This window comes from Sphaeramia orbicularis, chromosome 11, assembly GCF_902148855.1.
Source record: "Sphaeramia orbicularis chromosome 11, fSphaOr1.1, whole genome shotgun sequence".
NCBI lineage: Eukaryota > Metazoa > Chordata > Actinopteri > Kurtiformes > Apogonidae > Sphaeramia > Sphaeramia orbicularis.
In genome coordinates, this window is record NC_043967.1 from 50,828,377 (window position 1) to 50,855,664 (window position 27,288).

The window sequence follows — 27,288 nt, forward strand, 5'->3', positions numbered from 1 at the left end:
TTTGTACAGTAAAAGTACAAGATGCATTCCACTGAGTCTTTTACCCTGTTCTTCTAAAAGACTGATATAAAACCAGAGTGGAAATTTTGTCTTTGATTTTGCTTGGTTGGTGGATTTTTTTGAGTTTGGACTTTGGAAACTGTGAATTTGTGTGTTTTTGCATTAAGTGTTCAATACATGATTTAGTTTTAGTTGGTTTAAAACCTCTTTAGCCCTATCAGCCTGCCCGCAGGCCGAAAAAATTGTATTAATATTCATCTACTATAAAAATATAATAAATCAGGACAATGGATGTTTTTTTCAACTTTTGCTCAAAGTTTGGACCCTAATGTTAATAAAAGTGCATCAAAAGTGTATTTTAGTGCAAACTTTAATGTTCAAACATGATTTTTAATCTTTGTGGGTGAAATATACGCTATTAAAAATCTCCGACACAAACAATTAATTTATGCATATCATCGTCAATCCAGCCGGAAAAAAAAACAGGTGAGGATAAAAAATTCTAATTTCTCATTTAGTTTGTTACAGTTTACTCAGGCAGAGTAATAGATACAATATTTTAGACAATGGGAATAGATCCTGTGAGGTCTGTAAATGTCCATAGACACCAAGAACATCCATATGAACCTTATTATTGTGGAATAATTCTTCATTTACTTTGGGTATGTCTGTTTAGGTGTTTTTCCCCTGAAAATATGGTCAGGGTTAAACAGGTTAACTGTGTGATTTCTTTTTCTGTCATTTAACCTCTTTCATGCAAGAATTAGGAGAACCTTAGCCAAAAGGTTTTTCCTGACTGTTTTTATCCCTCTTTAGGCATGAAAAACAAACAAAAAAAAAACAATGGGATTTATTTATTTATTTTTTAAATTAACCTGTTCTTCATGGAGTTACAAAAATTTCCACTCATTTGGACTCCTTTGTTTAATTTTTGAAGCAAAGAAACATGCATTTAAAATGCAATATCAGAAAGTGATATAGAGTCAAAACACAGTATCTGAAATTTTTCTGACGGGACATTTTTAGAAACAGTTTGACAGATTAGTGTTGCTAAATGACCCACATTTTTACTTTTAAATTCATTTTTACTTTAGTCAGTTAATAAGGGATTATCCAAAACAAGGAGCTACTTTATATTGAAATAAATGTTGGAATGGCAATCAATTAAAGTTCACTCTCTGACGGGACATTACTGTGTTTAGATCCTATACTGTGTGAAAACTATGAAACAAAAGCATTTTTGATGCAGCTCATCTGATGTTTTCTCACCTTTTATCGTACTCTAATACTAGTTCTTACTCACTTCATGTAGATAATATAATAAAAAAAACTTTTTATTGAAGAAAACTGTTAATTACAGTCTAATAACAATTAATTGATTTACACTCAGTCATGTTACTGCAGATTAGGTTTATCAAGAACACAGAGTTACAGTGATGGTATGAATTGCAGTGTATGGGATGGTGCATATGCAACTAAAACAACAAAAGCCATGAATATACAAGAGAAACGCTGTAGAATAGTTCTCCACTGTAGTGACCAGAATGCATGAAAGGGTTAATGTGCAGGGCAGGGGTGTCACACTCATTTTAGTTCAGGGGCCACATTCACCCCAATATGATCTCAAGTGGGCTGGACCCGTAAAATAACAACAGCGAAAAAAGTACAATTACATTATGATAATGTTTACATCTACAACGTTTCCTTAAAAATCCAAATAGCAAGAATAACTTGAAATGTCTTAAAAAAAACAAGTGCAATTTTAACAATACTCTGCCTCAGTTTATCAATTTATCATTTACCCATGTGCATTACAACTTACATTATAATTACAAATACAAATACACAAAACATTTAGTAACAGGCAGATTATTGGTAAAATTGCTCTTACTTCTCTAAAGACATTTCAGATTGTTCATATTTGTTCAGGTTATTCACATTTTTTGTAAAAGGATAGTTTATTAATGTAAACATTTCACTAAAACAAAGATAAAATCTGCAGTTTTCATTATTTATAGGTTATTCTGATCATATTTTACTGGTCTGACCCTATTGAGATCTAATTGTTCTGTATGTGGAACCTGAAGTAAAAGGATTTTTACACCATTGATAGTTAATATCTTCAGTGTAATTCATCCTACGGGCCGGATTGGACCCTTTGGCGGGCCGGATTTGGCCCCCGGGCTGCATGTTTGACAGGGTGTTTGTTTAATTTAGACTTGCATCCTTTGTGTAGTTTGAGGTATAACAAACAGACAAAAACTAAATAACCAAAAACAACGACTCAAGCAAATAGAAAAGACTGAATTAAAACAACTGTCTTAACATCTTAAACGTCAGGAGACAGACCTGGCTGCCACCCCTTGAAAATCAATATAACAAAATAATATAAAATAAATAAATCAAAGTGTCAAAGTCGAACCGTTACATAAAAAAAGTGGTCGATCATCGAGCTCGAGCTCCAAGTAAAGAAGACAGCTATTTGTGGAAAGAAAACATCCTGGTAGATTGCTCCGAAATATTTGCTAAAGACATGACCTTGGTTTCACAGTGCTACTATACACTGCACATCACCATGGCAACATCTTCATCTAGCACCATTAACTTGGATATGACAGGATTTTTGAGCAGTCTCCAAAAACACACTCGCGTTGGCCCTCTAGTTGCATCTCAGCTGTTTTTCTAAACTATCTGTCTTTATGCAGCACCAAAAAAGGACCACAACACATCCATCACAGCTCTCTAAACAGCTTGCAAACAAGTTCTCAGTGTTTTGTTGCCAAGTTGTAGATACGTAACACACAGACTTTTGACTTCCAGCAAAAACATACAAAGCAAAGAGTGGACATTTCGGATTATGTGAGTGTTGGAACGCAACTCTAGTAGCTTGGCAGCGGGCTAGGATGGAGCTACAGAGGCCAACTGACTCTGTGTTTGGGGATCCTTCAAGCTACACATGTGGGTGGACAACAACTATGTTTTCATTTGGTCTATTCCTGTCAGTTTGAGCACAACAGGACCAGAGGACTGGGGTGAAGATACAGCAAATGCCACATTTCAGATGCACCGCACTGCAGCAAAGGAAATGTGCTGCGCCAGGGTTTTTTTTTTTTTTTTTTGGGGGGGGGGGGGTTAGTTTGTGTAGTATTTTTCTAGAAGGTTGATCTCTTTCATGTTGCCTGGTTTAATGCTGCCTTCAAGTCATCCTGGTAAGCTCCGAGTAGAGACTTCTGAAGTGGTAAATACGACGTGTCACGCATTCAAGTGCATTTAGTTGGAAGGACAGCTTCTTAAGTAATATAAGTAAACACAGGCTAGGTCTCGAATCAGCTCCGAAACTGTGACAAATGAAGAAATTCAGTCTACACTGTAAAAAAAAAATTGTAATTTAACAGAATTTTCACTGTTTATTTTACAGATTTTTCCTGTATTTTTATGATACAGGAAAATATCAATGAAATTACAAAAACAGACTGTATTTTACATGTCAAATGTAAAGTAAAACAAAAAAAACTAACTGTGAATAACCAAAAAATTAAAAATTTTAAAAGCAGTTTTTTTCTTTTTTCACAGAAAAATATAGTTAAAATACATTTGTAAATGTATCATAATTTCACAAATATTTCTTTTCTATTTATGAGATTAAATTGTTAATTTAAAGTTTAATACTGTAAAAAAAAAAAATATTAAAACCAGATAAAATTACTGACAATTAACCGTTAAAGAAGTATTCGTTCTGTAAGTTTCACAAGACTTGTTTGTTAATTGACAAATATTTTGTGTAATTAGGAGGTTTCACAACAAAAATGTGAATAAATGTATTTTTGTGAATGTAGAACATGTATTAACACTGATAAACTGTCCAAATAGTTTTTATTTTTGTGAATGTAGAACATGTATTAACACTGATAAACTGTCCAAATAGTTTTTATCAGTGGATTGTACCACTGAGTCTCACAGAAAATTATATATATATATATATATATATATATATATATATATATATATATATATATATATATACACACACACACACACACACATATATATATATATATATATATATATATATGTAATTTGATTGTTTTAATACATGTAAATATTCTTTATTAAAGATTAAAAAATTAAAGTAAAAAAAAAAAAAGCAAAATCTCATGTAAAGTTAGGGCAAAAAACTGTATTTTAATTATGGAAAATGACCGTATTTTTATGAGATGGTTATTTTCCGTTATTTAACAGTATTTTTTCGGCACCCCTGCTGCCAGAATATTACTGTTTTTTTTTGTTTTTTTACAGTGTATCAATAGGCTGTGTAATGCAGTGTTAAAATGAAAATTAACTTAAAAGAATGACACACATTGTCAAGACACTTCACTAAAGACGTCTATATTCTTGCTTTTGTTGGATCTTATTGTATTTTTTCTACAAGTAACACATAAAGGAGTAAGATCAGTTACAATTCTACATTTAAGGAATGTCGAAACAATAGATAAAGTGAAAAAAAAAAAAAACCACTCAGCATTGCCTTCGATGAAATGAGTGTGTAATGCCTTCAGACTCAAATAGCTATTCTGGTTGGGTTTAATAGCTGACATTTTCCACAAAGCCTCACAGTGTCAAATAGGTTTGTACTTTGGCATCCACAGGACACAGTAATGGACTTTCAAATACCTGCCTACATTCCCATATCCCTCTGTTTCTGCTAATGAATAAATTGACCCATTCACCGTGTTATTCCATAGCGTAAGTGAGGGGATGGGGTTTCATGACTAGAGGAAGAAAGGGTTTTCAGTGGGAAGGAACTGGAGAAATAAGAGGCTGAAGGAGGTGAAAGTGTCGGTCCTCTGAAGGAGAGTTGGCTGCTGATGTCGAGAGCGGAAACATTTTGGAGTTTCATAGGAAATGGGCAAGTCCTTACATTCCCCTGCATGAGTTTTTGTGTTTATTAAAAGCCTTTCCGTCAGCCCCGGTACATCACTATGCAATGAAAGTAGATACCTCAGGCTCCGGAGAGAATATACTGCAGGGAGCTGAAAATAAAACAAACAGCCAGATCTATGCATGAGGCTTCATTACGATCCAGGGTTTCTGCAGGTTTCAGCAACTTAAACGCACCACTCAAATGCAGTAAAAAAAAATGCAGTTTAAGACGTATTTGACATTCAGTGGCAGGCATCGATAAAAACTTTAATTTGCAAGGTTGTCAGGTTGTGTTCTGTGTTAGAGTCCTGTGGTCTGGATGCAGAAGATCAGTCTTCCAATAGGAGTGGGTGTACTTTTACTGGAGGAAAACTCAACTAATTAAATGAAAGTCCATATATGACTTCCTATCAGTGCTCAATAGTAACTATATTCATATCTGGAACCATTTCCATGTTATAAACCAGTGGTCCCCAACACCTGGTCCCCAGACCAGTACCAGTCCGTGGATCATTTTTTAATATTCACCCTTTCATGCACGAATTATGAGAACCTTCATCAAAATTTTTTCCTGAGTGTTTTTATTCCTCTTTAGGCATGAAAAAAACAATGCGATTGAAAATTTTCTTCTGAAAAATAAATAAAAAATAAATAAATAAATAAATAAAAATTATTTTAAAAATTAAACAAAAAAAAAAAAAAACATACAAAAAATAATCATGAAAAAAAAAAATTCTTATGAACCTATTTTTCATGAAGTTGCAAAAATGTCCACTCAGCTGGACACCACACATTTAATTTTTGACGCACAGAAACATGTATTTACTGATAAACTGTGTGAAAACTATGGAGAGGGCTTGTGATTCTGGGGGTTTATGCTCAGGAGAGATCTACATAATGTTACCAATTCATGTCAGAAAAGTTATGTAGGGTCTTAAAACTTTAATAAAGATATGTGGAAAAAAAAAAAAAAACAATGAAAAGAACAACACAACCCATGAATATACAAGAGAACAGCTGTAGAAGAGCTGTCCACTGGAGTGACCACTGTGCACGAAAGAGTTAAAGCAATTTTTTCCATTAGTCCTGTGGAGATTTTGTTTTGAAAAGCAACCGTTTCCGCCCTCGCCTCCACCGCTCTTGAATCAGTTGTAACACAAGCTAAAAAAATGAGCCAAAAATAAAATTCACTGGAGAACTTTTCGGGAAGACACGAGGAAACAATGAGGCTGCAGAAGGGTCACAGACCGCCTGCAAACAGACAGCAGCATTTAGAAGGAAATACCAGGATTCCTGCCGAAGTTCCAGGTTCATCACAACAGGTGACACACAAACACCTCCAAACTGCTCCGACACATCAGTCCATGTTTGAGACAGCTTCAAACTTCTGTGCATTCTGGATTAAAGTCAAAGCAGAATATGCAGATATCGCCACAAAAGCCCTGAAAGTCCTTCTTCCATTTCCGAATCCAGAGTAGACGGAACACACCTGGACTGTGTGTCCCCATCAGCCCCAGATGGGACCGTCTCGTTGCAGGGAAACGAGTCCAGGGTTCCGACTGGTTCTGCATTAGGGTGAGTTGATATTCTTCTGTAGAATCACTGTAATTGCCTCATATACAGTGGAAGTGTTTCAGATCACATGCTCTGAACTGACAAAGGTTTTTGTTATTGGAACCCCCGCAACTCTACCCAGTCAGCGGAAAATTTTCATGCATGAAACCAGTCTGTTGCACAAAAAAGGTTAGGGACCATGGTTATAAACCATCAGAATATGGACCGTTATAAGCAAAGGAAAATTATTAATATGTAAAAAATGTTAAAAATTCAAAAATCTCAAAAAATATCCATATGTAACAGATTCAGAGAAATGCAATATTCTATTTTACAAAATGTCTATATATCTCTATATATGTACAGTAAATATACAGCAGGGGCCTCTCCAAACTGCCCCAAATGTAAAACTGTTTTAGGGACAAGACTTCACTGCCTCTGGGAATGTGAGAAGATTCAACAGTTTTGGCGAACCATATGTGCTGAGGTCAGTGTGGTCATTAAACACCAGGTACTGCCTAATCCATTATTGTGTCTGTTTGGATGTATCCCTGAATCATTGAGAACACAGAAGTATGCTGTTCAGTTTGTGTTCATGTTGGGCCAAAAGGCTGTTCTGACCAAATGGGTTGGAGAAGAACCTCCTTCAGTACATCTGTGGAAGTCTTAGATATCAGACTATATTACTCTTGAAAGACGAAGATTTTATGTTAACGATCAGAAGGATGTCTTTACAGCAAAGTTTGGAAAAGTGTTGGAATATCTGGGAACTCAGACTGCAACTACCTGAAATAGACTTAATAAGAACTTTTGAGATCATCGCTGTGGACATATTTTGGATCTGCCTTATATTTCATACAACCTGTATGTACTGCGCTGGACTGGATGATTCTGAAAATGTTCAATAAAAAGAATGTTAAAAAAAAAAAATTCAAAAATCTAAATTTCTCAGAACTGTGAACAAACTTTGTAGACATTAGTTGCTTTTCCATTGACCCTCAAATTGTGCCAATATAACTTGTGCATAAAAATTTACCTAATGGAAAAACTACAAATAATGAAAATTTAAAATTTTTTGAGCTGGCAAGAGGTGGTTTTTCAGATGTAGCATGATTGGTATATCACACAAAACTGCAACGGAAAGACCTTTCTCCGCAACTAGAGTCATGAGAATTAAAAAAAAAAGGATGTTGACGGACATTACAACAAGCAAAGAAGAAGAGTTCTAAAACAAACATGGCGCGGCATGTGTGGACACACCAGGAAATTGAATTATGTTTTGGACCACCGATGGATCAGGGAGGCCAGGGAAATCAGAAAACGGGTCCTGAGGGCCATGAACAGGGATGAGGGATCCTACACCTGATCCCACACCTGGGATGCTGTCCTCTGTGGGATGCCAGGCAGCAGGGGGCAGAATCATCCCGTTACCTGGACAACCAGAATAAAACAGCTGACAATGACTCGTCACAGTGACATCCAGTGACCCTTCTGTGGAAGACTACAGGTTGTAGCCGAAACATGTCAAGGTAAAAGAATGAACTCTTTTTCATCTGTCTGACTAATAAGAAAAATAAATATTTATAAGCTCTAGTAGACAGTATGAACCTAATTGGACCAAATCATTTTATAATTTAGTACGGGACAGAGGGGTAATATATAATAATAATCAATATATCTGTAAACCAACACCATATTTATGTTCGTCGCCATGTTTATGGAATGACTTCTCGTGTCATGTCGCAATAATAAATAAACAAATCATCGCATTTGTGATTTAACGGAAAACCTGACATTACGCACTTCTGTTTTCGACATTTAGTAAATATCGGTAAAGTTTTGCGCAGATGTCCGATGGAAAAGCCACTAGTGTCAGTACTGAGGGTGGGATGTGAAAAGGGGGAATGTTTTTGAAATCCACATCCAGACCCTGAGGGGCACCATCCTGGTCCCCCCAGGATGGATAGTTGTGTATTCTTGCATGCTATGTCGCATTTGTCCAGCAATCACCACGTGATTCTGGGCATAGCAACGTGACTGCAAGGCTATTATATTACAAAATTACTAATATCTCCCAAAATGTTGGTCCTATCAAGCTGCTGTTTTCGCTAGTCTCTTCCTTGACCAAAAATACATAAGTACGACAAACTGCAGCAGTCAGCTCTGTACGGATTTTGTGTGATGCCTGAGACACACATATACACAAACAGAGTCCACTCCCCTTTTTGGTAATAAATGGATTTTCAGAGAAGTACACTGGTGAATATATAATCGGTAATCATAATCCAGATTATGTCACAAATTTGTTTCACTTGACTGACCTTAATTTTAGCAGCCAATCACAAAGAGAGTAGGTTTTTGTAGAATGTGAATGCTTTTTATATTATTTTCTGTTCTCATTTGTAGTAGTATTTAATGTGTGCTTCTGTAATGTAATTAAATATTTTATTGGACTGGTTTTGGAGATGATAAATGTGGTGAGATGAGTTTCATAGGCTTTTTTTAATTTTTATTCCATGACATGAGTGATGTGAGCGTTGAAATCCTCCTGACAGACCGTTTATTTCTACCTGCCCGACATGATTTGACTCACAGCTAAACTAAGCCTGACAGTTAGCCTGGTTTGGAGCAGATGTGTGCCTTTATTATGTAAAGTTAGCATGGATTCACGTAAGCTCAGAAATTAAATCAAATGGGACAGATTTATCAAAATGAGCCAGACTGGTCTTTGATCCTATTTAATGGAGAAATCCCCCCTGCTCTAGTTTTATTATTATTTTATCATTAGTCGTGTGATCAATACATATTTTCCCCCAAAATACATTTAACTGCCTGTAAAACCTTTAACTTAAATGTTAACTTTGTTACGGCATAACATAAAATATATAATGATTTAAATTAAAAGGTCAAAATCTTATTCAGGACTCTTTAAGGCCTAAAAATCAGATGACAGGATATAAGATTTTAATACTTAAAGACCTTTAACTATTTTTGTGGAAACTTACAAATGCATTTTTATCTATATTCAATCTTTTGGAAGTGACTTACGGACATTTCTTTCTAATATTATTCTCCACATTTTGCATTTTTAAAATCACAGAAATTACTTCTGTAAATCCTCAACTAATTTATTATATAGAAACAGAAAATATGACATTATTCTCCTTTCTTCTTCTTTCCACACATAATGTGATTCTTCTGCTGACACTTAAAAGCTGGTTTTCTTTTTTGGTCTTTTGTTGTCTTGTGAAAAAATACAAATTATTATTTTTCTACTTTTAATTCACTGATCATTTAATGTTCATAGAATCTCAGAGTACATCCAGAGTTTATTATATCAAACCGATTCTAAACTGATTTATCGACCTTTCATATTTTTATTCTTTGCATTTTTCATTGAAAGTCACATATTTTCTCACATTTAATTTACCGATCATGTAGAACCTCAGAGTAAATTCAAAAGTTATTATATCAAAACACAGAAAACTGGAGAAAAAATTACTTTTTCAGCAAAATCTGTCATTAATTGAAGATAAAAACAAGTGTCTCCATCCACTGCCATTAATCTAATTACATCTGTTTTAGTGGTGAATTAATGACAGAGGATGACGGTGTTTCCATGTTCACTACAGAGACTCTGAACGTCCAAATGATTCACATCTGATGACCATGAAAAGATGACAAACTGCATTTTACACCAATTATTTACATGGGTTTTTCTTCCCACAGGCTGTCACTACATTAAACTGCAAAAAGCAATAACTGGTGTTTCCTCCTGTTCAACCACTCCTTAATGTATCCTCAAATCACCTCCTTTAATGTGCAATAATCCTACAAATGTGAAATTATGCGCAATAATCTTCTGTTCTGCAATAACAATGCAATATTTATTCACAATTTATCAAAATATAATTGCACTGTTTTTACATAGACCTGGTTCATAGATATACAGTCGTGGAAAAAAAAATTATTAGACCATCCTTGTTTTCTTCTATTTCTTGTTCATTTTAATGCCTGGTCCAACTAAAGGTACATTTGTTTGAACAAATTTAATGGTAACAACAAAACAGCTCATAGTAGTTTATTTTCAGAGCTGATATCTATCCATTTAACATGTTTTCTTGATAATAAGCAAAATCACTTCAGTTCTTACATCAATATCTATGGCATTGTACTGACAAAAACAGTGCTTTTAGACATTCCATGTTTTCTTTTCTGTCTGTTTTAGTCACATGATACACACAGGACTGAGTGCTTGATTGCAGAACCATTGTTTTTGATGACTTTTAATGGTCTAAGAATTTTTTCCGTGACTGTATATGTATATGTAAACTGTTTTCATAAGTAATATATACTGCTAATATTTGTTGAAATGTTCATAAATATACATACTGTCACACACTGTAAATACTGTGTATTTGCATCTATCGATATTGGCCTTTTTATTTTTATTCTACTTTGCTCTATTCTTATGTTACTTGTAAATGTATATTCTATTTTATTATCATATTTTTACTTTTTGTAATTTTATATTCACTATTCTTATAGCATTGGTGTTTTTGCTAATTTTGTTGCACTGACTGGAGTAGCATAATGACAATAAAGGTGATTCTATTCGATTCGATTCGATTCGATTCGATTTGATTTTGTATTGGTAGGATTAATGGTTCAAACGTTATTAAATGTTTTAGATCAGTGGATGGTTTTGTTCACCAGTGAATGTTTGGGTCTGTGAGGGTTATTAACCTGTACCACCAGAGGACCAGCATCACCAGTGGACCAGTATCACCAGTGGACCAGAATCACCAGTGGATCAGTGTCACCAGTGGACCAGTGTCACCAGTGGACCAGTATCACCTGTGGACCAGTATCACCAGTGGATCAGTGTCACCAGTGGACCAGTGTCACCAGTGGACTAGTATCACCAGTGGACCAGTATCACCAGTGGACCAGTATCACCAGTGGACCAGTGTCACCAATGGACCAGTATCACCTGTGGACCAGTATCACCTGTGGACCAGTATCACCAGTGGATCAGTGTCACCAGTGGATCAGTGTCACCAGTGGATCAGTATCACCAGTGGACCAGTACCACCAGTGGACCAGTATCACCAGTGGACCAGTATCACCTGTGGACCAGTATCATCAGTGGACCAGTATTACCAGTGGATCAGTATCACCAGTGGACCAGTATCACCAGTGGATCAGTGTCACCTGTAGACCAGTATCACCAGTGGACCAGTATCACCTGTAGACCAGTATCACCAGTGGACCAGTATCACCGGTGGACCAGTATCACCAGTGGACCAGTACCACCAGTGGATCAGTGTCACCTGTAGACCAGTATCACCAGTGGACCAGTATCACCTGTAGACCAGTATCACCAGTGGACCAGTATCACCAGTGGACCAGTATCACCAGTGGACCAGTACCACCAGTGGATCAGTGTCACCTGTAGACCAGTATCACCGGTGGACCAGTATCACCTGTAGACCAGTATCACCGGTGGACCAGTATCACCTGTAGACCAGTATCACCTGTAGACCAGTATCACCAGTGGACCAGTATCACCAGAGGACCAGTATCATCTGTAGACCAGTATCACCAGTGGACCAGTATCACCAGTGGACCAGTATCACCTGTGAACCAGTATCACCAGAGGACCAGTATCACCAGAGGACCAGTATCACCTGTGGACCAGTATCATCAGAGGACCAGTATCACCAGTGGACCAGTATCACCAGAGGACCAGTATCACCTGTAGACCAGTATCACCAGTGGACCAGTATCACCAGTGGACCAGTATCACCTGTGAACCAGTATCACCAGAGGACCAGTATCACCTGTGGACCAGTATCACCAGAGGACCAGTATCACCAGTGGACCAGTATCACCTGTGAACCAGTATCACCAGTGGACCAGTATCACCTGTGGACCAGTATCACCAGAGGACCAGTACCACCAGTGGACCAGTATCACCAGAGGACCAGTATCACCAGTGGACCAGTATCACGAGAGGACCAGTACCACCAGAGGACCAGTACCACCAGAGGACCAGTACCACCAGAGGACCAGTATCACCAGTGGACCAGTATCACCAGTGGACCAGTATCACCAGAGGACCAGTATCACCAGTGGACCAGTATCACCAGAGGACCAGTATCACCTGTAGACCAGTATCACCAGTGGACCAGTATCACCAGTGGACCAGTATCACCTGTGAACCAGTATCACCAGAGGACCAGTATCACCTGTGGACCAGTATCACCAGAGGACCAGTATCACCAGTGGACCAGTATCACCTGTGAACCAGTATCACCAGTGGACCAGTATCACCTGTGGACCAGTATCACCAGAGGACCAGTACCACCAGTGGACCAGTATCACCAGAGGACCAGTATCACCAGTGGACCAGTATCACGAGAGGACCAGTACCACCAGAGGACCAGTACCACCAGAGGACCAGTACCACCAGTGGACCAGTATCACCAGTGGACCAGTATCACCAGAGGACCAGTATCACCAGTGGACCAGTATCACCAGAGGACCAGTATCACCTGTAGACCAGTATCACCAGTGGACCAGTATCACCAGTGGACCAGTATCACCTGTGAACCAGTATCACCAGAGGACCAGTATCACCAGTGGACCAGTATCACCAGAGGACCAGTATCACCTGTAGACCAGTATCACCAGTGGACCAGTATCACCAGTGGACCAGTATCACCTGTGAACCAGTATCACCAGAGGACCAGTAACACCAGTGGATCAGTGTCACCAGTGGACCAGTATCACCAGTGGACCAGTACCACCAGTGGACCAGTATCACCTGTGGACCAGTATCATCAGAGGACCAGTATCACCAGTGGACCAGTATCACCAGAGGACCAGTATCACCTGTAGACCAGTATCACCAGTGGACCAGTATCACCAGTGGACCAGTATCACCTGTGAACCAGTATCACCAGTGGACCAGTATCACCAGTGGACCAGTATCACCAGAGGACCAGTATCACCAGTGGACCAGTATCACCAGAGGACCAGTATCACCTGTAGACCAGTATCACCAGTGGAACAGTATCACCAGTGGACCAGTATCACCTGTGAACCAGTATCACCAGAGGACCAGTATCACCAGTGGATCAGTGTCACCAGTGGACCAGTATCACCAGTGGACCAGTACCACCAGTGGACCAGTATCACCTGTGGACCAGTATCACCAGAGGACCAGTATCACCAGTGGACCAGTATCACCTGTGAACTAGTATCACCAGAGGACCAGTATCACCAGAGGACCAGTACCACCAGAGGACCAGTACCACCAGAGGACCAGTACCACCAGAGGACCAGTACCACCAGAGGACCAGTATCACCAGAGGACCAGTATCACCAGTGGACCAGTATCACCAGTGGACCAGTATCACCAGTGGACCCAACACCACTGTCCCCTCCCTGTGTGCAGTGCATTCACTCAGAATGCGACAGTCTGTGTTTTATTCATTTTTTCCTGTATTCCATCCTGGTATGGTGTCAGGGTACACTATTATTATCATCCGCCCTCGCCACTCAACCTAGGAGAGGTGAAATATATCAGATTTTATTAACTACGTACAAGACACTTGATGGGGAAGCCTCAGAATACATTAGAGTTACTACTGGAACTAAACTGTCATGAAGTCCTGGATCCAGCCTGTTCCAGCACCGTACTGAACAACTGAGTCCATTTAGAACAGAGGTCAGTTCAGACTACATATGACCAGTATGTAAACACTGTAAACTAGTATTAATGACTTATCATAATGATGTGGTGGTTGTTTGACTTGTTTGGATGTGATACTTATATGTGGATGATGTAAACCAGAGGGGTCAAACATATGGTCCGCAGGCCAAAACTGACCAGGGTTTAACGTCAGCTGTGAAACACATAAATGACACTGAAAATATTAACAGTCAAGGTGTTCAAATCATTTTAGTTCAGGTTCCACATACAGACCAATATGATCTCAGACCACAAAAATAATAACCTAATAACTTTTAATAATAATCGTTCTCTTTGATTTAGTGTAAAAAAAAATAAATAAATAAATAAATAAAATTATATGAAAATGTTTACATTAACCCTATAATGCCAGACACATCATATTTAATACATGAGTTTTGAAGCCCTCTACATGATCAGTGTGAGATTTTTACCTCCACCAGGTGGTATTGTGATCACTTTGCTTTGTTTGTTTGTTTGTTTGTTTGTTTGTTTGTTTGTTTGATAGCAACTTTACAGGAAAACTATTCCAACCATCTTTACCAAATTTTCCCCACAGACAGGCCTAGGCCCTGGGACCAACCCATTAAATGTTGGGCTAAGTAGGCCAAAGTTCAAGGTCACAGCAAGGTCACAAATCTACAATTTTCGTATCTCTCATCATTGAGTAATTTTCAAAAATTCAGTTGCCTCTAGTGTGATCCACCCGTAGCTTGTAACAATATCTTGTATCTGGCACAAAATTGTCCACATCTACTGTGGAACGTGGACTCTGTGGACATTTCAATTTAACATTGAAAATCCCATTTACCACACATTTTTCATTATAACTCAACAAATATTAATTGGAATTTAATATAATTTGACATACACATGACTGCTACCGAGCTGCAACTTTGTCTGCCGTATGGAAAAACCTGGAAACTGTTTAATTTAAAAAGAAATAGTCGATCCACACATGCACACCGTTCGGGGTGCTTGGCGGAGGTTCGCGTTCTCTGAACACTTGTTTTTCTTGAAAAACCTGATGTATACAATTAGATACATGCAATACACAGATAATCCACCAGGGGGAGGAATTCATTCAGCAGAGGCCTTTCCAGTGACACTACAAGACTGTCATTAATGAGGAAGGAGGAAGAACTTTGACAATTTTGAAAAGGAATTACCAATTTGTTAGACATGTTTGTGTTATATTATGTTTTGTTTGTTCAAAAATAATAATATTTGAGCATTGAGACCCAATGTATCAAATATGGCACAAAACTGAAAATCATACATGGAAATTGATATTTGAAAAAAAAAATTTTTTGTTTATTTAGAAGGACCAACAAAGGCCCCAGTTTCAAAGAACTGGGATTTTCTGTCAATGATTTAATGGTTCAAGCTTAAAGGATTAACAAACTATTCTTGTACAAAAAATATGAATAACCTAAACAAATATAAACAACATGAAATGTCTTAAGAGAAATAAGTCTAATTTTAACAATATTCTGTCTGTTATTAAATGTTTTGTGTATTTGTAGATCCGCTGTAATCTATAAGTTGTAATACATGTGTAAATGATAAACTGAGGCATAATATTGTTAAAATTGTACTTGTGTTTTGTAAGAAATTTCAGGTTGTTGCTGGTTTTTCATGTAATTCACATTATTTAAAAGAGGCTTCCTCAATAATTTTTTTTTTTTTTTAAACACTAGAAGAAAGAGAATAGTTTGCAGTTGACATTATATATCCTCCTGAGACTCAGAAATGGATTTTTGTCCTCTGTAGTGGACAAGGGTTTCACAGCTTTATTTAAAAAAAAAAAAAAAAAAAAGCAAACAAACAAACAAAAGCATTCCACTCCAAATTTCATTAAATAAAAATTTTAAAAATTATCTGAAAAACTGTGGCATCATATGGTTTCCAATCAAGGTAATTCTGTAATGTAAAAAAAAAACAAACTTTTACTTACTGGGACTCAGGAGGTTATAGGTTATTATATTATTATTTTACTGGTCTGATCCATTTCAGATCATATTGGGCTGAACGTGGCCCCTGAACTAAAATGAGTGTGACCCCCCTGATCTAAACAGTCCACTTTTATGTTTGTTTATGTATATTAGCTGTCGTCAGTAGTGAAATGCTTCTTGTTTCATTTGTTTTTGTGATATTAATTCATGTTTTAACTAAATATAGTTCTTATGTTTTTCAGGTATTGTCGTTTCTTGTCGATAAACTCTCTATATCTTGCTTGTTTTCATGTGGATCCCAGGAAGAGGGGTTGTTACTAAGGTGATAACTAATTAAGTAAATAAATACATAAATAATATACTATATAAATAAAAACCTTAAAGCTAAAGAGAAATGTACTCTGTCTGTTCGTTCCTCAAATCTGCCAACTCATGGCCCTTAGAAAACCAGCTTTTGGAATGAGTTTAACATTTTAATACTCGTTCTCAGACCCATTTTCACACACTGTCGTTTTTATGATTCCATTATATTTTAGGTTGGTATTTTATAATGATACGACTATGTTTTATGTATTGCCATTGGATTTTATTCTGCATTTATGTATGTATTGATTGAACTTCTTCTTTCTTGTCTTACAGAATGAAATCCAAGTCTTATTATGGATTTTATGCTGTATTTGTGTTTATGTTGTCAACTGCTTCATATTTTTTTTATGTGGAGAATTGTTATGACTTTACTATAAAAATAAAATGCCACTTAATTTACTTGGACTTACTAGAGAATATTAAGTTTTTATTTTTTTATTTATTTTCTAAATCGCAGCAAATAATTTTTCTAGATTTTGTTCTTTTGATGAATTTGTTCTTGCCCCTTCAGTGAATGGTTCTTTAGCAACATGACACTCCTTCATTTTCACCTTAAAAGGCTTCAGAGTTTTTATCTAAAACTGCTAAACTGATCTCTAATTATTTCATTAACACCTGATAAATAGGTAGAATAAAAAAGACACTGAAAACTTTGCAAATTATGGCGTGATTACACTAATTTTATCACATGGTGATTGTTTGTAATGAAATACAGATGGTAATTTGCAGTGGATCTTTTTATTTAGGATACAAAAATGGTGGATTTGTTTGAGATTAAGATCATAAACAGATGGCACATTTAGTCTGTGTGACTTTTAATGCAAAACCCCTCCTTAAACCAGGGCTGTCAAACTCATTTTAGTTCAGTTATGGGTCATATTCAGCCCAATGTGATCATAAGAGTACAATAATAATGTAATAACCTATAAATAATACAAACTCCAAAGCTTTCTCTATGTTTTAGTGTGAAAAAAGCAAAATTACACCAAACAAAACAACCAAACAACCTCAAATATCTTAAGAGACAAATAAATAAATAAATATATATATATATATATATATATATATATATATATATATATATATATATATATATATATATATATATATGGGTGCTTTTATGAAACTGGTCCCTAAAAACAGGACAGGGGGGCTAAAAATTCTAAATCAGATGTAGGTACACAGGTACACAAATGTTATGAAGCAAGTTTAGAAGCACTGTGGGTCAATTTTAAAAATAGAAAATAAAAGAGAAACTATTTTTCAGATTTTTTTTTTTTTTTTAATTATTTTTTATAATCACGGCAACAATGGATAAATTATTTTCTAGATATAGTTATGATGGAGAGGTCAGTGGCCTGGATGCATGCAGCCAGTCGAAAAACGCTGAGTATGTGGGATGGTGTTTATTTTTTGGTTAAAGAAAGAGTGCAATATAACTGTCTATGACTTTCCTGATCACTATTCTGTTTATGTCTGTAAATTATATTCTCTTTCATCGATATACATGTTACATGTATTTGTCTTTATTTATCTTTATTAGTTGGTTTTTTGTATTCTCAGATCCAGACTGGGTTGGTATGGGGGTCACCACTGGTTCTGTGGGGGGGGGGGGGGGGGGGGGTGTTTTACTTTGTGTGTCACAGAATCTTGTATTATAAAATGTGAATTTCTTTTTCTTTTGTATTGTACTTCTGTGATGCACAATGAAAACAAATAAAAAAATTGATCAAAAAATATATATATATTTTTTATACAAAAATCTGCATGTAACATATTAAAAAAGACATTGAAATTTTCTGCTACTATTTAAAAAAAAAAACAAAAAAAAAAACTTTTAATTCTCCAACGGGTACATTTTGGGAATCAAAGTAATCATGAAAGGCAGAGTGTTTCACAAAAATGATCGTGAGTGTTGCAAAATCACTCACAATTTATATGTGTTTAACTGGGCAGGTTCCACATGTAACAAGAGTGGACACGATGGTTTACACACAAAACCTGGAATGAGACTGAGACTGATGAAAAACCCACGTGTGGATTAGAAAAACCACTAGGATCATCAAATTTAACACATTGTCTTTATTTATAGTCTATACAAGACCATTTACAGCCATGTTTTCAGATCTAATGCACTGACACCTAGGTAGTTTTTATGTCCCAATTTTGGTCCTATTTTTGGCCCCAATATTTGATTAAAAATTAATTAATTATGGGATGGCTCAGAGCAAGAGTATATACTTTTTTGCATTTATCTGAGGTCATCATTAGGTACATCCTGGGGGGAAACATGTCTGAATTGGTCTTTTATTATTGGGTCTAAAAAAGCTGGTAAAGTCCCAGGTACCAAAAGAAATCCAGTTTCATAGAAGCACCCATATACAAATACACAAAACATGTAGTAACAGGCAGAAGGTTGTGAAAATGACACTTACTTCTCTTAAGACATTTCAGGTTGTTCATATTTGTTCAGGTTATTCACAGTTTTTGTGAAAGGATAGTTTGTAAATAAATGAAGACATTTTCATGTAATTCTACTTTTTTTTTTTTTTTTTTTTCTACACTACAAACACTTTATGCTTTGTTTCTATTTTTTACACACATTTTGGTTGCATAATGTTAATACTGTAAAATGAGTTTATTCAAATTTGGTATAGGCCTATTTTGTTCATTGTTCTGGCTTAAAATCTAAGGACAAGATTGAATATTTAAAACAATATTATGTTGAGTTATTTGAGGGTGACGTGTGTGTTGGGTATATTTCCAGACAGATTTTGTGAAAATATGGTCACCTTTAACTGAGTTTCTCAGATGTTATGAGACCAATTAATTTTGACAATAGTGCTAACTTGTGGAGCTGTATGCTTTTTATTTATTTTTATTTTATTTTTATTTATTTAACCCTTTCATGCACAGTGGTCACTACAGTGGACAACTGTTTTACAGCTGTTCTATTCATGGATTTTGTTATTTTTAGTTCCATATCTGCTAACACAGTGGACGCTCATGCATTATCCTCTACATTGCAGTTCATATAATTACTGTAACTTTGCTGTTCTTCATAAATTTGATCTGCACTAACATGTTTGAGTGTAAATCAGTTGCATATTGTTGTTATTAGACTGCAATTAACTTTTTTTTTAAACAAAATAATGACAAAAGTAGCACTGGGTTTTTCTGGGTTAGACAAAAAGCACATTATCTCCATGGAGTGAGTAATGACCAGTTTTGGACTTTGTTAAAATGTGAGAAAACATCAGATTAGCTTCATAGTTTTCATACAGAATATCAATAAATATGTTTCTTCATTTCGAAAATGAAATACATGGTGTCCAGCTGAAAGGACATTTTTGCAACTCCATGAAAAATAGGTTAAAAAAAATGTCAATCGTATTGTTTTTTCAATGCCTAGACGAATAAAAACACTTAGGAAAAAAATAATAATAAGGCTCTCATAATTCATGCATGAAAGGGTTAATTTTTTTTTTTTTTTCCCTATCATTCATTTATTTATTTGGGGGGAATATGTTGCTTATTGTTTACTTTATGTTGAGTATATTGTTAGTTATTGTGTAATATAAAGTTCAATAAAGATATTGTTTGAATATTAAAAAAAAAAAAAAGTTATTTGATGGTGAGAATGGAGGTGGGATTAAATAAATTTTTCTTCTTCCCATTCCTTTTTCGAGTGTAGATGAACGATTTTGGAATTTTGGACTTGCATGTGTTCTGTAAATGCTCAAAATAAACAAACAGAAAATAATAATAAGAGAAAAAAATTGGAGTTGTCATTATTTATTATTTATTATGATAGTATTTTACTGGTCTGGCTCACTTGAGATCGAATCGGTCTGTATGTGACACCTGAACTCAAATGTTCTGACATACCTGATACTTAATATTTTCAGTGTAATTTTTTCATCCCATGGGCCGAGTGTTTGACACCACAGCCTTAAACTCAGGTGTCACTCAGCCCTGGCGTATGGTTTCTCCATATCTCCATCTGCACGGTAAAAGCACCTCAGATTGAACTGAATCAGTCAAACTCAACCGAGGGTGAAGTGGAGGACCAGGTGTACTGCGGGCCGGCGTCTCGCCCGGTGGGATGAGGGTTAAAAGGAAACTCATTCTAAAATGATGTTGTACCTCAGCCTCGGGGTAGGGTCAAGCTGCTTAGATTAGGGTGAGAGTATGCAGCTTGTGTGGCGGCGGCGGCAGTGGCGGCGGTGGTCGAGTGTCAGAAGTGGAGAGGAGGAGGAGAGGTGGAAGCCCAATGAGTAATTCACCAGGAACAAGTCATTACCTTCCTCCAGGCCCAGTGTAAAATGTCATCCCTTGGAGAAACACATCTATGTTGGCTGACCTGTAAACCCTGACATCATGCTGCTCCGGCGGTGGGGTAATGTTTATTTTTTGTTTAATATAAGTGATTTGCTACGCCGTACTCTGTTCCTCTTTGTTCCCTACCCCCACGAAAAACCTCCCGGTGTCCGAACTCGAGGCTTTAAAACATAATAAAAGTAAAAATCCTCCTCGGTCTTTAAACATTTACATGCAGATAATTGCACTATTATTCAACAAAAGCCTTTCCTCTGAATCACTGGTATTGCTTTTCATGATATATTTAACAAAGTGCAAGAGGAAATTTCCATTTTACCGACTTAGATACTTTAAAATGAAACAAATTCATGATCTTTCCTCTGTTTTGTAAGGTCTATGTTTGGGGAAATATATGTCTATCAATAGTGTATCTACCCCTCCTCCATTATTTGAACATGTAAAATATTGAAAGTGTCCCATGCTTTGTCTGACATAAGCCTACAGGGTGGGGAAGCAAAATTTACAATATTTTGAGGCAGGGATTGAAAGACAGTGTATGACCAATTAGTTTATTGAAAGTCATGAGAATTTATTTGCCACAAGAAAATTTACATCATAGAAAATGTTTTTATTCTATGTGTCCTCCTTCTTTCTCAATAACTGCCTTCACACGCTTCCTGAAACTTGTGCAAGTGTTCCTCAAATATTCAGGTGACAACTTCTCCCATTCTTCTTTAATAGTATCTTCCAGACTTTCTGGTAATAGTTTTGCTCATAGTCATTCTCTTCTTTCCATTATAAACAGTCTTTATGGACACTCCAACTATTTTTCAAATCTCCTTTGGTGTGACGAGTGCATTCAGCAAATCACACACTCTTTGACGTTTGCTTTCCTGATTACTCATATGGGCAAAAGTTTCTGAAAAGGTATGGATAATAGTGTTAGGTATGATTATGACATCAATATATGTTTGGTTTCAAAACAAGTGACGAAGTGCCTGCTGAGAAAAAACAACTAAATGTTCATTGTAAATTTTGCTTCCCCACCCTGTATACTTCTACTGCAGTGTTTTTCAACCTTGGGGTCGGGACCCCACGTGAGGTCGCCTGGAATTCAAATGGGGTCGCCTGAAATTTCTAGTAATTGATGAAAATTTTAAAAATAAATTACTAAAAAAATATATGGTGAGTTGATAGAGACGATTCCAATCCATACTAGACATGACAAACTGTGAGTCTGAAACTGCAGCACTGTGGTTCTGTTTATCTGTCACATGTTCACTGTGGTCGGTTTCAGATGCTGCAGCTCTTTCATAATTCATAGTTTGGGTTCTTGTTTGTTCAGTATTAATTGTCAGCCTTGTAAATCCAAGATGGACTGACTGTACATATCCTGACCAAGGAAAATCCAATTCTCACTTTGTGCAGTAATCTACACCTGGATTTACTGCCTCCGTCCAGAATAATATATATATTACACTGGGTTACAAAAAAATGTTTTTTGCAAGTTGTCTAGGTTTTTTCAACTGAATATTTAACTGAACATTTTGCACCACTAAATCCAAAAATGACATCTGTTTTTCTCAATCAGGTCAGGTTTTTCGCTAATTTGATTTTGAAAAATTTGATCTTCTCACAAAATATAATAATTAATACCAAAATAAGATTGGTAAGCACACTTTATGAAGCTTGTGACTTGATTCCTGTTAGGTACAATGGTGTATTCACCGCAGATGTAGCAGAATACGTCAGGCTTATTTTTGCAAGATCTTCTTGTCGAAGCCATTTCATTCACCTGTAATATTAAAAAAAAAAACATTAATCATAAATTGGCAAAAGTAAAATCTTCAGAACTCGTTTATTGCAAGAAATATGAAAGAATTTTGTATCATATGATGTGAAAATGCCCATAAATGTAAGCAAAAATGTTCAAAAGCCAATATGTAGCATAGTTCAGAAAGTTGACCTGATTGAGCAAAATGAATGTGATTTTTGGATTCAGCACACCAAAATTATCCTATACCAGCTCAAAAAACTTCAATAATAAATTTGTTGTTGACCAGTGTTATATAAGACGCAAAGTTTCCCCAGCATCTAAGCAGAAGACATAGAAAAACAGAATATTGTAATAATATACTGTAGATCTAAAGTTAAACGCAGATGCTTTGTCAAACCAACAATAAACCATCGGGCACCGCAGCCTTCCGAATCAGGAAAACTCTAAAAACAGGCTGTCAGTGCATAATGGAAAACGACAACAAAGGGTTTTCTCAGCTGATGACAGTTAATGTAGCGGTGGCTAATTGTAGAGCGCTAAAGCTGCGATCAGTCTTTTAATCAATACTGTCATTTTTCTGAAAGTGATATTTGTATCGTATCAAACATCACTGCTCATCTGAAAAACACACACATTTTGTTTGACTCTGGATTTTACAGATTACTGTCATTGGTTGGAGTTGTTTTTCATAACACAGACACTAACAGAAGATAAACACTTTATGTCAAAATGTTCTTCTGTCAGTGTTGTTCAGTGTTTTTTATGTTCGACTTTCCCGGCATTATGCCATTTCAACGTATTTGTGCAACTTATTGTGCAAATAAAAACAGCAAATAAAAAGAAAATCATGGTGTCTGCTGCTTTAACCCTTTCATGCATGAATTATGAGAACCTTAGCCAAGATATTTTTCCTGAGTGTTTTTATTCCTCTTTAGGCTTGAGGTTTTTTTTTTTGTTTTTTTTTTTAAGGAGTGTTTTTTTGTCCACTCAGCCAGACACCATGTATTTAATTTTTGAAGCAAAGAAACATGTATTTAAAACCTAATATCAGAAAATAGTCGTTTTTCCATTGACCCTCAAATATAACGTTTTTTGATTAAAAGTTTTTGCGCTGGCAGGAGGTGGTTTTTCAGGCGTAGCGCAAATGATATATCACGTAAAACTGCAACGGAAAGAGCTTTTTTCACAACTAGAGTCAGGTCAATTAAAAAAACAGACGTTGACGGATGTTACAACAAGTGAAGAAGAAGAAGAAACATGTCGCGGTAACAATAAATTTGTTGTTGACCAGTGTTATATAGCCTAAATGTCATCTAAAATTAATGTTTATTTGCAAAAACAAATTAATTTTAGCCAAAAAAAAAAAGTCTCTGTTTTGAATGTCTGGGGTCGCCAGAAATTTGTGATGTTAAAATGGGGTCACGAGCCAAAAAAGGTCGGGAACCACTGTTCTACTGTATCCTGTTGTATCTAATTTTAAATAATTTAGAACACAATGAAATTTAATGCCATAACTGAGTCCAACCTTATTAAAGCCAAATATTTGCTTTAGTTCCAAAAGTGGTCACATTAGTGAGATTAAACTGTATTCATTTAATTAGTGTATGATAATGGGGGAAAAAAAAACAGTTTCATGTATAATGTTAATCTTGCTTTACTTCGCCCCCTTGAACCCCCAAATCCCCCCTTGCTGCTTTCTGCTGAGTATAACCTCATACCGTCTAATGAACCAAAACAAAACAAGTATACATAAATAAACAGAGCTACTTCCAAAATATGCCTGACCCTAAACCCCGTATGGCTGACATACAAATCATGTAAACTCTATATTTTTGTTCATAAAGCCCCATGTGTGACTATTAAATTATCTGATAATATTGGAACATGCTGACTACAACAGGATTCAGGAAAAGGAAATGAATCATTATCAGGTGCATAGGCAATCATTCAAAAAAATGTTTGTAGTTATTTAGAACATTTGAATTCATTAAAGACTATAATGCAAACTGTGTCTCTTATATGTTTAAAGGCTCCCATTTATAGCTGAGGACTGCTTCTGGGGTGTCCTTTTACAAAATGTATGTATGTATGAATGTATGAATTGTTGATCTTAACTGTTTGTAATAATTTTGTAATAAACTGATTGACTGATATGTAAAGTCTAACCATTTTCATGTGTCAAATGTTAGGAAAAGAGAGTAAAACTGACATACCAGCACTAAAAATACTGTCCTCAATTACAAATCTGCAGAGCTCTGCATTTGTCAGAGGTGAATGTTGCACGTGTTTTTCACAGCTTTATTTCTTTTACCTTCCCGTTAATTTCTAGATGTGTTAATTTGGTTTGGGAACTTAATTTAGGGGAAGTTTTTTTTTTTTTGTTTTTTTTTTTGTCTTAAGATAAATAAACTGTAAGCCAACTTAGATAAACTGGAAAATGCATCATTACAAGCTGAAATTGTGAATTCATGAAAAGATGGAAGGGCAACAATACAAATATTTGATGATATGGCAGATTTTTATGCATTATTGTAGCTTAAAGGTGGGGTAGGAGATCTTAGAAAAACAGTTCGAGCAAGCTACATTTTGAAAACACACGATTCAAAAGTCCAAACCCCTTTCTTCAGACATCCCTCCAAAGCCACGCCTCCAAAGTACTGGCATGTGGGATGCTCTTTCCTGAGGGTTCATGAGCACTGCACAGCAGCAATTCGCCAGCTGAGGCTCCGGCTCTGGCTCCGACCTGAATTACTCTTCCAGAACAGTCCCAGTTCATACCTATCTGGCTAACATTACATTCTCTAATGATTTATGTTGGTGACAAAAAAGTTTGCCGGTGAACTTTCCATGCTAATATAACTAATATAGCCAAGCTCTGGCGCTGGCTTCGTTTCCTGAACAAGTGCTCCAAACCTCTGAGAATGCACGATTCATGCATGAAGAGGGGTACGCACAGAAGGGGGAGGGACAAATGGCAGTGGAGTTTGATTGACATATCACCATTCAATCATTTCGATGGGCCGGTTAAAATGATTGGATGGTGTTTTTTCAGTCCTGTCCATTCCACAGGTGACTAAAATTTTTATTTTTGTGTTAGAGCATTTAAGTAATTGGTTGTAATCAGGGTGTGAAGGGGATTTTAAGCGATATAGTAAAAACTGCTCCAGGAAAACATCTCCCACCCCACATTTAAATAAACAGCACAAAATAAAGTGGTTCAGATTACTTCAACATTGAACATCTCCTGCAGTAAAATTCATCCAAAAACTTATTTTGTAATGGTGAAACAAAGACAGGGGTTATTTTACTGCACAGCGACTTCATGTAAAACAAGTGTTCAGAGAACGCAAACTTCAGCCAAGCACCCTGAACATGTGTGGATTGACTATTTCTTTTTAAATTAAACAGTTTCCAGGTTGTTCCATACAGCAGGAAAAGTTAAAGCTTGGTACCAGTCATGTGTATGTCAAATTATATTAAATTCCAATCAATATTTGTTGAGTTATAATGAAAAATGTGTGGTAAATGGGATTTTCAATGTTAAATGTAAACGTCCACAGAGTCCACATTCCACAGTGGATGTGGACAATTTTGTGCCAGATACAAGATATTGTTCTAAGCTACAGGTGGATCAAATTGGAGGCTAATCGGAGTCGTTCTGAATTTTTTATGAATTTTCGAAAATTGCTCAATGATGAGAGATAGGAAATTTTGAGATGTTGTGACCTTGCTGTGACTTTGAACTTTGGCCTACTTGGCCCAAAATTTAATGGGTTGGTCCCAGGGTCTAGGCCTATCTGTGGGTACGATTTGATAAAGATGGTTGGAATAGTTTTCCTGTAAAGCTTCGAACAAACAAACAAACAAACAAACAAACACATAAAGCAAAGTGATCACAGTACCTCCTGGCAGAGGTAATAATATTTATTCTGTGGAGAGTTTTCAGGTTAAAGGGTTAACTCACTTTATTATTCCTGTATGGAAATTCAGTCACTGCATTTAACCATCCTAATACACTACAACCCAGGTGTCAAACATGCGGCCCGGGGGCCAAATCTGGCCCACCAAAGGGTCCATTCCAGCCTGCAGGATGAAAGTGCAAAAATGAACCTGAACAGTCCAGGCTGTCAGAATCATTTTGGTTCAGGTTCCACATACAGACCAATGTGATCTACAGTAAAAATAACAACACAATAACCCATAAATAATGACAACTACAAATTGTCTTTGTCAAAAATTAAGAGAAAAAAATAACATTTCACTGTGAAAATATTTACATTTACAAAACTATTCTTTCACAATACACACAAACACAAATAAATACATAAATAAAAACAAAGATGAACAACTTGAAATGTGCATTTTGAACTATATTCTGCCTGTTACTAAATGTTTTGTGTATTTATGGATCCACTGTGATCTGTAGTTGTGTTAATAATAAAAGATGGAATATTGTAGAAATTGTTCAAACTTTAGTTCCAAACTCCAAAATTTTAACAATATTCTGCCTGTTACCAAATGTTTATGTAACATTGTGTGTAAATGTACATGTATAAATAATAAGTTGAGGCATAATAGTGTTCAAATTGCACTAATTTTTCAAATGAAATCTGTGTTTTTTTCAGGTTATTCACATC

The 27,288-nt window shown here is 36.1% G+C and overlaps 1 long non-coding RNA gene across 2 annotated transcripts; it reads left to right on the forward strand.

Annotated features, from left to right (window-relative positions):
* Positions 1-27,288, forward strand: LOC115428588 (uncharacterized). 2 transcript variants are annotated; one of them, XR_003936654.1, is made up of 4 exons: positions 1-14; positions 2,836-2,841; positions 20,327-20,430; positions 27,277-27,288. It is a non-coding gene; the product is annotated as an uncharacterized LOC115428588 (long non-coding RNA). The 2 variants fall into 2 exon arrangements; XR_003936653.1 differs by lacking the exon at positions 27,277-27,288 and having other exon boundaries at positions 20,327-20,470.